The 10436-nt window shown below is 39.2% G+C and overlaps 1 pseudogene; it reads left to right on the forward strand.

Annotated features, from left to right (window-relative positions):
- The first annotated feature begins 6255 nt into the window (after positions 1-6255).
- LOC122690911 lies at positions 6256-6345 on the forward strand (annotated as a pseudogene).
- The last annotated feature ends 4091 nt before the right edge of the window (positions 6346-10436 follow it).

Below are 10436 nucleotides of genomic sequence, written 5' to 3' on the forward strand. Positions count from 1 at the left end.
CATTGTGTAGGAGATGGCTTGAAGAAGGAGGAAATGAAAAGACTATTAAAAAAAATCAAAACTCCATTCTGAATAGAGATGTGGCAACACCAGACCAATTTCAGTCCCAAGCAGATCTCTAGGTGGAGGCTGATCTGGGAGCAGCAGCCAGGAAGGAGTCTTTCGAAATACAGAAAGAGCCTCAGGCCAAGTAGAGACTTTCCAGGAAACCTAACTGAGAAGAAGAGGAAGGTAAATAGAAAAATGACCCCCAAATGAGGACAGCAAGTAGGCTTCCAGTGCAATGGTAGTGTGTGAAGTAATGAGTGTCAGGAATAGATAAATGGGGTAAAAGTGGTATCTGGAACTTCTTTCCTAGAACCCAGACTAGCAAGATATTTCCAATTTCATTACTTGAAAGGTTGCTTTTTGCTATCTGTCTGACTGACCTCTTGGTGGTGGTGAAAGTGAGGAGAGAGAGGGCAGCTAGTATAAACAGCTGGGGCTTAGCTCTATCTAGGTTGTGGACAGATAATCCAAGGGTCCGATGTGGTGATGAGTGCAGCCTGTCTAGTGAGGAAGGCAGAATCTCTTTCCAGCTAGGCAGTCGGTGTGCTGAGAAGTTTGGTTGGCATCTGGGGACTGGAAAAAGAAAATATATCTCCTCAGAAGTCAGTGTAGCAGCTTGGAAGAGAAGAGGGAGGGTATAATTTCAGCTTCATTTCTTGCTCAGCTCTAGTGTCTGAGTGTTACAGGGTTGGGTGCAATTGAAGGGAGCATAAGAAACTCTGTATGAGCCTCCAAATGTGTGCTCACTGACACTGACACCTACTCATGAAATGTCTCTTGAACATTATGCTAGGAAGACTTGCTAATGAAAACTCTGACCTGTTTAACAAGGCAAAGGTGTCTTTACAATGTGATACCCCCAAATGTAGATTGGATATTTTTCTCCAGAAGACAGGGCTAGGAATCTCCACTCCCAAGGCTAGATCTCTCTTCTATTTTGTTTGCTTTCATAATGTTGTGATTAACAGCAGAGTCTCACCTGGGTTCAAATTCTAGCCCTGCCACTTACTGTTACCTTCACCTCTCTGTGACTCAGTTTCCTTATCTGTAGAATAGGTATAATGAGAAAATCTATCTCTTAGTGTCATTGAGAGGAATCACATTGTAGATCACACACAATTAGAGTAGAGCTTATTATGTATTAATAATTCAACATATGTTATGATTTGGATTCTGACTCATGATCTGACTTAGTCATAGCCCTTCTTGCTTTACATCTTCTGTAAATATCCCTAACTAAGCCACTTAAAAAGCAATGTCGGCACAAAGAGGGGTCTCCTTTTTACTTCTTGCCAGCCTCCCACTCAGTTCTCTGGCCAGTCTGAATACATGGTATATACATGTATATACCATGCAGTTACTGTGGTCTCAACTCTCACCTCTACTACGTTGTTCTAGGACCACTCCTCACATCCTCTATTCCCCTATATTACCACAGACTTGATCCCCTGGGAAGCTGCTCCTTCTATCTTTTCTCCTTTCCTGTCTGCCTTTTTCTTCCCCTACATCCATCCATTCATCCAGTCATATAAGCCAGAGATCTAAGAGCATCATCCTAGATTAAGAGTCAGAAAACTTCCTGTAAAGAGCCAGATGGTAAATATTTTAGGCTGTGAGGGCTAGATATAGTCTCTGTCACAATTACTCAAGCTGTTGTATGAAAGCAGCCTTAGACAATGCATAAACCAATGGGTGTAACTCTATTCCAATAAAACTTTATTTATAAACACAGGCAATGGGCCAGATCTGGCCTGTGGGCTATAGCTTGAGGATAACAATTCTTGCAGAGCATTCTTTAATGAGTAAAACCCACTCTCTTTTCCAATTCATTAAAAAATATCTCAAATCTGTTCACTTCTTGCAAACTACCTCCACCCTTGACCAAGCCACTGTCATCTCTTCGCTAGACCATTCATTGTAGGAGCCTCCTGTTTGATTTCTCTGATTCTAATCTTGTTCCCCTACAGTTCATTCTTCACTTGACAGCTAGAGTGTTCACTTAAATTTAATCATGTTACCCTTCTAATTAAAATCATTCAATAATTTCACACTTTTCTTAGGATAAAGATCCAGATCCTTACTATGGTTTATATCATGCTACATGATCTGACCCTGCCTATCTTTGTAGATTTTTCACCTACCACTTTCTTCCTATTCATTATGCCTGAGTCACCTTGCCTTCTTTTAGTTCTTCAAACATGCCAAACTCTTTTATATCCCAGGACCTTTACATAAGCTGTTCCCTGTACTAAAATTCTGCCTCCTCCTCACCCCTCCACTTCCGTTAATCCATGCTTAATTAATGGCTATTTATCCATCAACCCTCAACCCAAAGGCTGTTTTCTTTGGAAAGTCTTCCCTTGTCATTCCTAGACTAGAATAGGCTTGATATTAATATACTTTCAGAACTCCCCATAATTTTCCTTCCTATAATACATCCCAGTTTCTAATTAAGCAGTGGTTTGTATGATTGTTTAATTAAAACCTATCTTTCTTACTAAGGTATAAGCTTCATGACAGCAGAGATTGGGCCTGTCTTGTTGATTATACAGATGTAGGCTTTATATTAGGTTGATTGAAAAAGTAATTGCAGTTTCAGGCCATGAATTTTAAATCATTATAACTAGGTTCAAACACATCTTTATTCATCAAAATAGGAACCATTACAATCAACACATTTTTGCCAATGAGAAATAAGTTTGTTTATTCCTGCAGTGCAAAACTCTGAGCTTCAGGATTCAACAAACTCTTGGAAAGCATTTTCTGCCTCCTGCTGGTTGTTTAAGCGTTTTCCCTGTGAAAAGTTGTCGATAAGCTTGAAGAAGTGGTAGTAGGTTGGTGAGAGGTCAGGTGAGTATGGCAGATGAGGCAAAACTTCATAGCCCACTTAGTTCAACTTTTGAAGCATTGGTTGTGTGATGTGCAGTCAGGTGTTGTCTTGCAGAAAAATTGGGCCCTTTCTGTTGACCAATGACGGCTTCAAGCATTGAAGTTTCAGTGCACCTCATTGATTTGCTGAGCATACTTCTCAGACGTGATGGTTCTGCTGGGATTGAGGAAGCTATAGTGGATCTGACTGGCAGCAGACCACCCAACAGAGACCATGCCTTTTTTTTTTTTTGGTGCTAGTTTGGCTTTGGGAAGTGCTTTGGAGCTTCTTCTTTGTCCAACCGCTGAGCTGGTCATTGCTGGTTATTATATAAAGTCAACTTTTCTTTGCACGTCATAATCCAATCAAGAAATAGTTCATTGTTGTTGCATAGAATAAGAGAAAACAACACTTCAAAACAGTGGTATTTTTTATTTTGGGTCAGCTCATGAGGCACCCACTTACTGAGCTTTTTAACTTTCCAATTTGCTTCAAATGCCAAATGACCAAATGACCATAGAATGGTCGACATTGAGTTCTTTGGCAACTTGTGTAGTTTTAAGAGGATCAGCTTCGATGATTGCTCTCAACTGGTCATTGTCAACTTCTGATGGCTCGCCACTGGACTCCTCATCTTTAAGGCTCTAGTCTCCTTTGCAAAACTTCTTGAACTACCACTGCACTGTTACATTTGTTAGCAGTTCCTGGGCCAAATGTGTTGTTGACCTTTCAAGTTGTCTCTGCTGCTTTATGACACATTTTGAACTCAAATAAAAAAAATTATTTGAATGTTCTTTTTGTCCAACATCACTTCTATACTATAAAATAAATAGCAAGTAATAAGTCATTAGCAAAAAAATCGAGAAATGTGCATTAAAATGTGTATAACATAAACATATTTATTTAAGAATGTATTTCAATATCCAACGACAAAGTTCAACAATGCAAAACCGCAATTATTTTTGCACCAACCTAATGAAACTGTTTCCATTAAAAAAAAAAACTATGTTGTTGAGGTATAATTGGCATATAATAAACTACATGTCTTAAAAATGTACGATTTAATGAATTATGATATATGTATATATCATGAAACCATCCCTGCAGTCAACATAATGCTTATAACTATCACCCCCCCCCCAAATTTCCTCTTACTACTTTGTATCCTGTTCCTTCCCAGGTAATCATTAACCTGACACAATAAGTTGGCTTGAAGTTTTAAATTTTTATTTTTCACAACTAGGAAGTTATTTTTACTGTTGTCATTTTTTCTCATGCAATTTACCACCTCCTCTCCCCACCCTTTTATTGTGGTAAAATATATATAGCATAAAATTTTCCATTTTAACCATTTAAAAATGCACAATTCAGTGGCATTAATTACATTCACAATGTTATGCAACCATCACGAGTGTTGTTGTTGTTATTCAGTCACCCAGTCACTCTTTGTTACCCTGTGGACTGCAGCATTCCAGGCCTCCTTGTCCCTCACCATCTCCTGAAATTTGCCTAAGTTCACGTCCATTGCATTGGTGATGCCATCCAACAATCTCACCCTCTCCTGCCCTCAATCTTTCCCAGCATCAGGGATTTTTACAGTGAGACAGCTGTTTGCATCAGGTGACCAAAATACTGGAGCTTCAGCTTCAACATCAGTCCTTCCAATGAGTATTCAGGTTTGATTTCCTTTAGGATTGACAGGTTTGATCTTCTTGCTGCTCAAGGGACTCTCAGGACTCTTCTCCAGCACCACAGTTCGAAGGAATCAATTCTTTGGCACTCTGCCTTCTTTATGGTCCAGCTCTCACAACCATAGGTGACCACCAGGAGGACCATAGCCTTGACTATACAGACCTTTGTCAGCAGGCTGATGTCTCTGCTTTTCAACACACTATCTAGGTTTGTCATAGCTCTCCTGCCAAGAAACAATCTTTTGATTTCATGGCTGCAGTCACCATCTGCAGTGATTTTAGAGTCCAAGAAGAGGAAATCTGTCACTTCTTTCACCTTTTCCATTTGCCGTGAAGTAATGGGGCCAGATGCCATGATCTTAGTTGTTTTAATATTTAGCTTTAAGCCAGCTTTTTCACTCTCCTCCTTCACCCTCATCAAGAGGTTCTTTAGTTCCTCTTCAGTTTCTGCCATTAGAGTGGTATCATCCACAAATCTGAGCTTGTTGATATTTCTCCTGCCTAACTTGACTCCAGCTTGTAACTCATCCAGCCCGGCACTTATCATGATGTGCTCAATATAGAGGTCAAATAAATAGGGTGACAACAGACAGCCCTGTCACACCCCTTTCTCAATCCTGAACCAGTCAGTTGCTCCATACAGGGTTCTAACTGTTGCTTTTGACCTGCATACAGGTTTCTCAGGAGACAGGTAAGATGGTCTGGTATTTCCATCTCTTTAGGAACTTTCCACAGTTTGTTATGATCCACACAGTCAAAGGCTTTAACATAGTCATTGAAACAGAGGTAGATATTTTTCTGGAATTCCCTTTCTTTCTCTATGATCCAGTGAATGTTGGCAATTTGATCTCTGGTTCCTTTGCCTTTTTCAAACCGAGCTTGGACATCTGGAAGTTCTTGGTTTGTGTAATGCTGAAGCCTGGCATGCAAGATTTTAAGCATGACCTCACTAGCATGGGAGACGAGTACAATTGTCCCATGGTTATCACATTCTTTAGTACTGCCCTTCTTGGGAATTGGGATGGGGATTGACATTTTCCAGTCCTGTGGCCACTGCTGGGTCTTCCAGATTTGCTGACATATTAAGTTCAATACTTTGATAGCATCATCTCTGAGGGTTTTGAATATCTATACTGGAATTCCTTGGGCTTCCCTGGTAGCTCAACAGGTAAAGAATCTGCCTGCAATGCAGAAGACCCCAGTTCGATTCCTAGGTTAGGAAGATCCACCAGCGAGGGATAGGCTATTCACTCCAGTATTCTTGGGCTTCCCTGCTGACTCAGATGGTAAAGAATCCACCTGCAATGTGGGAGACCTGGGTTCAATCCCTGGGTTAGGATGTTCCCCTGGAGGAGGGCATGGCAACCCATTTCAGTATTCCTGCCTGGAGAATCCCCATGGACAAAGGAGCCTGGAGGACTGCAGCCCATAAGATGGTAAAGAGTCATACATGACTGATCGACTAAGCATGCATGACTGGAATCCCATCGCATCCACTAACTTTATTGACAGCAGTGCTTCCTAAGGCCTCCTTGACTTCACATTCTAGAATGTCTGGCTCTGGGTGAATGACCACACCATCATGGTTATCCAGTTCATTAAGATCTTTTTTTGTACAGCTCTTCCATGTATTCTTTTCTCCTCTTGATCACTTCTTGGCCTTTTGGCTAAGATCAAGTGTAGTATCACCAGTGTATCTATTTCCAAAAGTTTTTAATCACTCCAGACAGAAACTCTGTAAACATTAAGCAATAATTCCCCATTCTCTTTTCCCCCAAGACTGTGATAACTACTAATCTACTTTCTGTTCCTATGAATTTACCTCTTTTAGATATTTTATAAACTATTTGTTCTTTGTGTCTGGTTTATTTTACTTAGCATATTGTTTTCAGGGTGTATCCATGTTGTAGCATGTGTCAGAACTTCATCCCTTTTCATGACTGAATAATATTTCATTGTATGGCTATACCACATTTTTATGCATTAGTCTGTTGATGAACACTAGAGTTACTTCCAACTTTTGACTATTGTGAATAATGCTGCAATAAACATTTGTATGCAAGTAACTGTTTGAAACTATCAATTCTTTTGGATACATATCTAGGAGCAGAATACAGAATAGAAATGTGGTAATTCTATGTTTAGCTTTTTGGGGAACTACCAAATTATTTTTCACAGTGACTGAATCCTTTTACGTTCCCACCAATAATGTACGTGGGTTCCAGTTTCACCATATCCTTGCAAATATTTGATATTTTTCACTTAAAAATATAGCAAATATAGTAGGTATGAAGGGGTGTCTTATTGTGGTTTTCATTTGCATTTTCCTAATTACTAGCATTTTTTGTGTGTTTATTGCCATTTGTGTGTCTTCTTTAAAGAAACTACTCAAGTCCTTTGCACATTTTTCACTTGGGTTGTTTGTCTTTATGTGTTGGGCTTTTTAAAAATTTATTTATTTTTATTGGAGAATAATTACTTTACAATATTGTGCTGGCTTTTGCCATACATCAACATGAATCGGCAATAGGTATACATGTGTCCTCCCCCATCCTGAAACCCACTCCCACCTCCCTTTCTGAATTGTAGCAGTTCTCTACATATTCTAGATATTAAACCCTTATCAGATACATGATTTTCAAATATTTTCTCTCATTCTGTAGGTCTTTTCACTTTCTAAATAATTTCCTTTAATGAAAAAAATGTTTTAAAATTTGATTAAGTGAAAGTTAGCTGGTTTTTCTTTTGTTACTCATACTTCTGTTGTCATACTGAAGAATCCATATCTAAATTCAAGGTCATGAGTTATGTTTTCTTCTAAGAATGTTATGGTTTTAACTCTCATATTTAGGACATTCATGAATTTTGAGTTAATGTTTGTACATGGTATGAGATAGGGATTCAAATTCAAATGAATCCAGTGGTCCCAGCATCATTTGTCAAAGAGGCTCTTCTTTCTGCATTGATTTGGTTTGACACCATTGTCAAAACTGAATTGAATATAGATGTTCAGGTTTATTTCTGGGCTCTCAGTTCTATTCCATTGGTCTATATGTCTATCCTATCCCAGTATAACACTAATTACTGTAGGCTTTTAAGTAAGATTTGAAATCTGGAAGTGTGAGTCCTCCAACGAGTTTCTTATTTTAAAGTTGATTTTGGCTATTTAAATCCACTTAACAACTCTACTGGAGAAGGCAATGGCACCCCACTCCAGTACTCTTGCCTGGAAAATCCCATGGACGGAGGAGCCTGGTAGGCTACAGTCCATGGAGTCGCTAAGAGTCAGGCACGACTGAGTGACTTCACTTTCACTTTTCACTTTTCACTTTCATGCATTGGAGAAGGAAATGGCAACCCACTCCAGTGTTCTTGCCTGGAGAATCCCAGGGACGGGGGAGCCTGGTGGGCTGCCGTCTATGGGATCACACAGAGTCGGACACGACTGAAGCGACTTAGCAGCAGCAGCAGCAGCAGCAGCAGCAGCAACAACAATTCTATATGAGTTTGGTGATCTACTTTTCCATTTCTAAAAAAAAAAGTTGTTGGAATTTTGATGGGAATTATGTTGAATTTCTGGATCATTTTGGGTATTATTGACAATGGTTTTCCATTTATTTAGTTATTTAATTTCTTTCAGCAATGTTTTCTAGTTTTCAGTATACAAGTTTTTCATCTCTCTGGTTAAGCATATTCCTAGTTTATTTTTTTAGATGTTATAAACAGAATTGCTTTTTAATTTTTTTTCACATTGTTCATAAGGTATATTTATCTGTTATTTTCTTGTGGTGTCTTGTCAAGCTTTAGTATCAGGGTAATGCTGGACTCTAGAGTGAGTTAGAAAGTGTCCCCTCCTCTTCTATTTGTGAAGAGTTTGAGAAGAATTTGTGTTCATTATTTTTTAAATGTTTGCTAGAACTCATATTGAAGAAAACTGGTCTTTAACTTCTCTTTGTTGGGAGACTTTTGATTACTGATTCTCTTTACTTTTGATAGTTCTATTAAAATATTCCACTTATACTAGAGTCACTTATACTTAGGTAGTTTGTATATTTTGAAGAATCTCTCCATTTCATTTATGTTATCTAATATTTTATATAGAATTATTCATAGTATTCTTTTCTAATTCTTGCTTATTTATGTAAAGTGTAATGCCCACATTCATTTTTATTTTAGGTATTGATTGTTTTCTTGTCAGAAGAGCTAAAAATTTGTTAGCTTTGTTGATCTTCTCCAAGAATCAGCTTTTCATTTCATTGATTCTCTTTATTGCCTTCATTTTTTAATTTATCTTTTTATTGAAGGATAATTGCTTTAAAGAATTTTGTTGTTTTCTGTCAACCTCAACATGGTATACATATATCCCCTTGCTTTTGGACCTCCCTCCCATCTCCCTCCCCATCTTACCCCACTAAGTTGATACAGAGCCCCTGTTGGAGTTTCCTGAGCCATGCAGCAAATTCCCATTGGCTATCTATTTTACATATGATAATGTAAGTTTCCATGTTATTCTTTCCATACATCTCACCCTCTCCTCCCCTCTCCCCATGTCCATAAGTCTATTCTCTATGTCTGTTTCTCCACTGTTGCCCTATAAATAAGTTCTTTAGTACCATTTTTCTAGATTCCATATATGTACATTAGAATATGATAGTTATCTTTCTCTTTCTGACTCACTTCACTCTGTATAATAGGTTCTAGGTGATAGGGCCACATGGAGGCATCATTGATAAGATGGCTCATTATGTTGACCTCACAAAGAAAGAATTAATCACAGTGATCTGTGAGACTGACCAAATTGCCCAAATGGCATCTGTTATCTCACTGGCACCTATCTTCTCAAAGCTGCAAGACCACCAGATTGCAGACCTCTGGTTATGTGACCATCCCTTCAGAGAATTTTTCATTGGTGGGGTCTATGAAGGACTCCATCAGAAAGGGAGAACACTGGTTCTCCTTAAGAGCCAGTCATCCTCTCTTTTCCTTCTAATAAATTTCCTTTTCTTGTCTGTCTGCCCGGCTCACTCTCTTTTTCTCTGCCCTTGCCTTAACACTAGGTTCATCCACCTCATCAGAACTGACTCAAATGCATTCTTTTTTATGACTGAGTAATAGCATATTAAAAAGCAGAGACGTTACTTTGCCAACAAAGGTCCGTCTAGTCAAGGCTATGGTTTTTCCAGTGGTCATGTATGGATGTGAGTTGGACTGTGAAGAAAGCTGAGTGCTGAAATATTGATGCTTTTGAACTGTGGTGCTGGAGAAGACTCTTAAGAATCCCTTGGATTGCAAGGAGATCCAATCAGTCCATCCTAAAGGATATCAGTCCTGGGTGTTCATTGGAAGGACTGATGCTGAAGCTGAAACTCCAATACTTTGGCCACCTGATGCGAAGAACTGACTCATTGGAAAAGACCCTGATGCTGGGAGGGATTGGGGGAAGGAGGAGAAGGGGATGACAGAGGATGAGATGGCTGGATGGCATCACCTACTCAATGGACATGAGTTTGAATAAATTCCGGGAGTTGGTGATGGAAAGGGAGGCCTGGCGTGCTGCGATTCATGGGGTTGCAAAGAGTCAGACATGACTGAGCAACTGAATTGAACTGAACTGAATATTCCATTGTGTATATGTACCACAACTACTTTATCCATTCATCTGTCAATGGACATCCAGCCTGCCTCCATGTTCTAGCTCTTGTAAATAGTGCTGCAATGAACAGCGGGATACATGTGTCTTTTTCACTCTTAGTTTCCTCAGGGTATATGCCCAGGAGTGGGATTGCTGGGTCATATGGTGGTTCTCTTCCTAGTTTTTAAAGAAATCT

Source organism: Cervus elaphus, chromosome X (assembly GCF_910594005.1).
Source record: "Cervus elaphus chromosome X, mCerEla1.1, whole genome shotgun sequence".
Lineage (NCBI taxonomy): Eukaryota > Metazoa > Chordata > Mammalia > Artiodactyla > Cervidae > Cervus > Cervus elaphus.